Here is a 5,232-nt window from a genome sequence, read left to right as displayed (position 1 = left end):
TGCTCTAAGATACTGTGTTGAGTTATCATGTATACTTTGGTAAAGTTTACAAACACTTGTTATGAACTACAGCTATACACAAACTTTGAATTTGTCACTCCCTGCCTATACAGTGCTCAGACAGAGAGATTAAACATTCTCTCACTGTCATTCCTGTCATTAATTTACTGTTATTTTGTTCTATGGGGACCATTTTCTAAGATTAACAAGCAATATCAAAGTATTTTAAAGATGGCTAAACTGGGACTGGTGTTCAAGTCACTAGAAATCATTATCAAGAAATAATTATAAAGAATCATCTATTTCTATTTCAGGGCATAAATCCATGTTCCTTGGATGGTTAGATGAAACTATCAGAATACAATAGAGTAAGTTACCTAGTCTTGTTCTGATCCACATGCAAATCTATATGAAATAAATTTTAATGGAAGTTCGGAAATGGCATTAATGTGAGTGACTTCAAAGAATGAAAGTCATCCGTTCCTCAGCAACTCTTATGTACTTTTCTTTCCTATTTTTTTTATTTGACTTGTTTTGTGGCATGAGTTCTGTATATGAGCAAGGATGGTAGCTCTATGTACATTTCCCCAGACCAGACAACATTAATTAGAAGTCTTTTAAGAGCTGTTGTCAGGAAAAGGAAAAGGAAACTGAGCATCTTAATGTGCAGAGCATGAAGTCTTTTAACATGAAACAGATCAGACATAGAGAAGATTTTTTAAGCTATTTTTGCCTCAGGCTTCTCAGTGGGGAGAGGATACAAAGCTAAGAAGATAGGTGGCTTTATATATAAACCCATTTAAATCACAAAAATAACTGCCCAAGTTTTTCATAAGCTATCTCATAAAAATAATGCCCTGAAAATCTGGTTCTAGTTTGCTTTCAATGAAGAGATTTTCATCTCATTGAAACCAGTGTAGCACAATATAGTGGGAACCCACATCTTAATAAAATTACTATTTTTGATACTTGGATAATGAGTGAAAACATAGAAATATTAGAATATATAGAATATACACATCCTATACATAGAAATATAGAAATATATATTTTCTTTATAAAATAAAGTGTCTGATATTAATCTTAATCAAACATACGTAGGTTGGGTCTATGAAACAATTAAAATACACCCAGGTAAGTGGCAAAATACTTTCCCTTTAAATGAAAAATGAGGGAACAGGTTGTATAGAAAGACTGCAGAAAGTAAAGGGAAGAGCAGGTCAAATATGTTATTATGGAGATGACTGTTAGAGGGAATCAATAATTTCTTGAATGCACAAACATCACATAGAGTAATATAAACATGTTAGGAATGGGAAAATCCATAAAAAACCTGTTTCTTCCATGATCAAGTCATCATCATATAAAAGTTGACTATCTGGATTCTAGTGCTGTCTCCAGAAGCATTTGTTAAGAACAGATTTAGGAAACTCACTATTACCCTGAATGGAGCACACCTCTTCATAGGTAAGCTCTTATTTCCCTAAGAAAAGAATAAGAAGTAGCATAGAATTGGTGTAGCCTTGTAAAACAGAGACAAGAATAAAGAAGGTTGGTGTAAAAATAAAAGCAAATCAGAGAAACCAGGAAAAAATCTAGGTAAATGTAATCCCTGAGGGAGTCGATTTTCACTGCTGCTCTGTTCAGGAGAAAGATATTTTAACTTCCTCCTCAGATTCAAGAGAAAAAAATTCTTTATTTTACGTAATATTTTCTGACTTGTGAGTTCTGAAGCTACAATTTTAACTACTCCCTTTTAGAAGCTAGCTACCCTCCTAGCTAGTCTTGATTAGAAATTGGAGGACAGATGTCTCTGTCCTATTTCTATGTGCCCGACATCAAAAACTCATTATCAAATTTATCTCATTTAAAGCATCATCTTACATTTTTATCTCATTATCTTTCTACTGTCAGGCCTAGACTTCATGTGCAGGAAGAATATTTAAGTGTAGTATTGAGTAAGCTAAATACAAGTGGCAAATAACCTCCATGCATTCCTCTGGAATTCTGTGAGTGTGTTGAAACTAATGAGAAAAAGAGAGCAGGAAGCAAGTTCACAAATTGAGCCCCTGGCAGTCCACTTGCTGTATTTGTTTAGACTGCTCCAGTTAGCACTCTCTACAATGCCTGAACAGAGATCTGAAAGATTATCTTGGGCACCACCCCAAAAACCAGAACTGATCTGCACAATTTGGCTACTTTTACTCTGAATAGTCCTTTACCACCTGGGGCTTCTCACCCCCAAGGATTTCGGCTTTTCTCTCATGTAACTTCCAGGGTTTGAATTGCTGTAAAAACACTCTTCTGCCTGGCTGAAGTTCAGCCACCAAATTGTTTCAGACACATTCAGCTGAAAAAGCACAGAAGCTGGTAACCATACAAGAGGGCCAAGGAGTTACAGCATCAGGCCCAGAGCGTTGAGTGCGATGCAGTGTGGATGCAGCTGCTGTGCTTACAGTAGCCAGCCCTTGGCACAAGAGGTATCAATCAGATGGTCTCCAAAAGGTGTCTTTAGAGAGGAACAAACATAATCATAGTTTTCTTTAGTTACCAGTATAGACAATGTCTCCAGACAGAAGTGCATTTTTGGTTTATGAAATCTATCAAATGAACCAGCAACAGATTTCTAAGAATTAATGGAAAAGTTAGCAGCAGTGCAGAAATCTAAGGTCAAAGACAACTAACAACCCAGAAATATGAAAAGCAGGTGATTCAGATGGCATTGCTATGCCAGTTCCAGTAAGCTGAATGAGCCTGAGACAGTTCTGTGTCACAGAGGCCAAGCAGTATGAAATTACCTACAACCTGTTCCAACATGTTTTGCCTCACCAGACAGGATGGTGGCATGCAAACTGCTTGTTGAGAAAGCTCTGTGGCATGTGCTGACCCATCATAGATGCTGAGGAAATGTTTAGCACAGGACCGGTCTGCCAGCTTCTAGAGCAGGTTATTGAGACCTGGGTTCTAAAAAGATCAAGAATCACTGCCTCCAAAGTCAAAAATGGTTCATCTCAGGGAGCAAGAGCTAAAACTAGAATGTTCAAGGAGATGCTGACAAAACTCTAGAGAAATGAAGCATACAAGAGGGGGAAGCAGGGACCTTGGATGAAGGTAGTGACACTTTGAAAACACGCAAGATTGCAGATAGGAAAGACAAAACTCCCCTGGATTTTATCAGGCAAGGCATGTGAAGGGCAACAAAAAGGGCCTCTACAGATATATCAACAACAACAACAACAACAAAAGTAGGTTAGGATTCAGGGTGGCAAAAGATATGGAAATAAACGAGGTAGTTGATGCTATCCTTATAACAGTCTTTAGTGGTATTGACCAGCCTTCATGAGTCTCAGGCCCCTGCGACGCTGGAAAATTCCTTGAAGGAGGAGGATCAGATTAGGGCATGTTTGAGCAATCAGACATTAAAAAGTCCATTATGAAACATTATTACAAAGGAACGTTTCTGCTCCTTTAAGGGTATCTATTCAAGGACATTTTCACTGTACATAAAAGGGATAATAAGAAAAGGAGGAAACCATAAACAGCAACATACAGGGACACCTAACTGACAAATTATAGGGGAGGCAGTGATAACAACTAAACCTAGTCAGTCATGGTAATAGATGAGGGCGTGTGGGAGTGTGAGAGTGTTTATTCCGGTAAGGTTACCTGGTTGACGATCTTGTCTATTGGAAAAATAAGGGAAAATAGAAGAAACAAAATATACCAAAGATGTGGCAAAACACACGTGGAGACAAAGAAAAGAGACAAACCTCACCAGTCACACTCGCTGATGACCTATCCAGAAATTATAGACTCTACTTCCAGAACGATCAACCTGGATTTTGCAGCTGATAAGGCTGTAAACCAGGGAACACCCAGGCTGGGTGGGTTGTGGACATCAGTAGAGTTGTGCAGACACATGCTGTGATGTGTTGGGAGGTAGACAGAAAGGGGTATGAAAGGGGCTGGTTGTGTGTAAAATGAGCCTTATGCTCAGTCACCCCAATATGTCTGGTTTCACTAAATCCTTTCTTTACAATCTCTCTGTGGAATCTGTGGTTTTCAAGGCTGTATCTCATAACATTCAAACTGAATGATGTATGGATGGTGGGGTACACTGACAACTGGCTCTCGTGCTACGACCAACAGATTACAGTCATCACTGTGAAGTCCTCTAGAGAGTACAATCTTCCAAGGGTTGACGCTGACTCCAATAACACAGTGCACTATCAGCAAATTTGCAGATGATGTAAAACTGGGAGGGGTGTTTGGCAGCCATAGGGTTGTACTGGAGAACTGGGCAGAAGAGCTAATGCAATTCAACAAAGACAACGGCAAATATGGAACCTGGGGATGAGTAACCCCGCACCAGCACTTGGTGGGGAATGACCAACTGCAAAGTGGCTCTGCAGAAATGGTCCTGGGAGTCAAGGTGGACAAATTGTCAATGACACAGTGGGGCACCTTGCAGCAAAGAAGGCCAACAGCACTCCAGGCTACCTTAGGAGAAATGTTCCTAGCAGGTTGAGACAGGTGATGCTTCCTCTCTGCTCAGCACTGGTGAGACAAATCTGGAGTGTTATGTCCAGTTCTAAAGTCCTCAGTATGAGAAAGATACAGAACTACTGGGACAAATTCAGCAAAGGGACACAAAAATGGGCCACAAAGATTCTCTAATGGGCTGGACTATCTGACACAGAAGAGAGGCTGAGGAAGCTAAAGTTGTTCAGTTTCAAAAAGAGCAGATTCAAGTGGTTCTTATCAAAGTGTACAAACATCTGATGAGGACAGGGAAGATGAAGACTCCTCTTTAAGGTATGAAGAGGTAAGATAAGAGAAGAGGAGATGGATACAAATTAAAATACAAGCAATTCCACTTGAACATAACCTTTATTTTCTTTATTTTTTTTTCTAACAGTGGTGAAACACTAGAAGAGACTGCCCAGAGAAGTTACAGAGACTGTTTCTATAGGATGTTAAAAATATGATTGGACATGGCACTGACAAGCTTACTCCAGTTGACCTTGCTCTGAGAAGGGGATAGGACTAGATGACCTCAAGAGGCACTTTTCAAGCTCAGCTGTTCCATGATTCTGAAATGCCATGATTCTGTGACTGTTTGCAAATATTTCTTGAGTTACTAGAATGGATAGAGCCAGTATGACTGGCTATCCACAGTAGCTGACTGCCCTTACATAAAAAGTCATTCCACTTTTCCAAACAGTTAAAAAG

Source organism: Corvus brachyrhynchos, unplaced genomic scaffold (genome assembly GCF_000691975.1).
Source record: "Corvus brachyrhynchos isolate BGI_N302 unplaced genomic scaffold, ASM69197v1 scaffold244, whole genome shotgun sequence".
Classification (NCBI taxonomy): Eukaryota; Metazoa; Chordata; class Aves; order Passeriformes; family Corvidae; genus Corvus; species Corvus brachyrhynchos.
The sequence above is the reverse complement of the archived record's forward strand: the minus strand, read 5'-3'. Positions refer to the sequence as shown.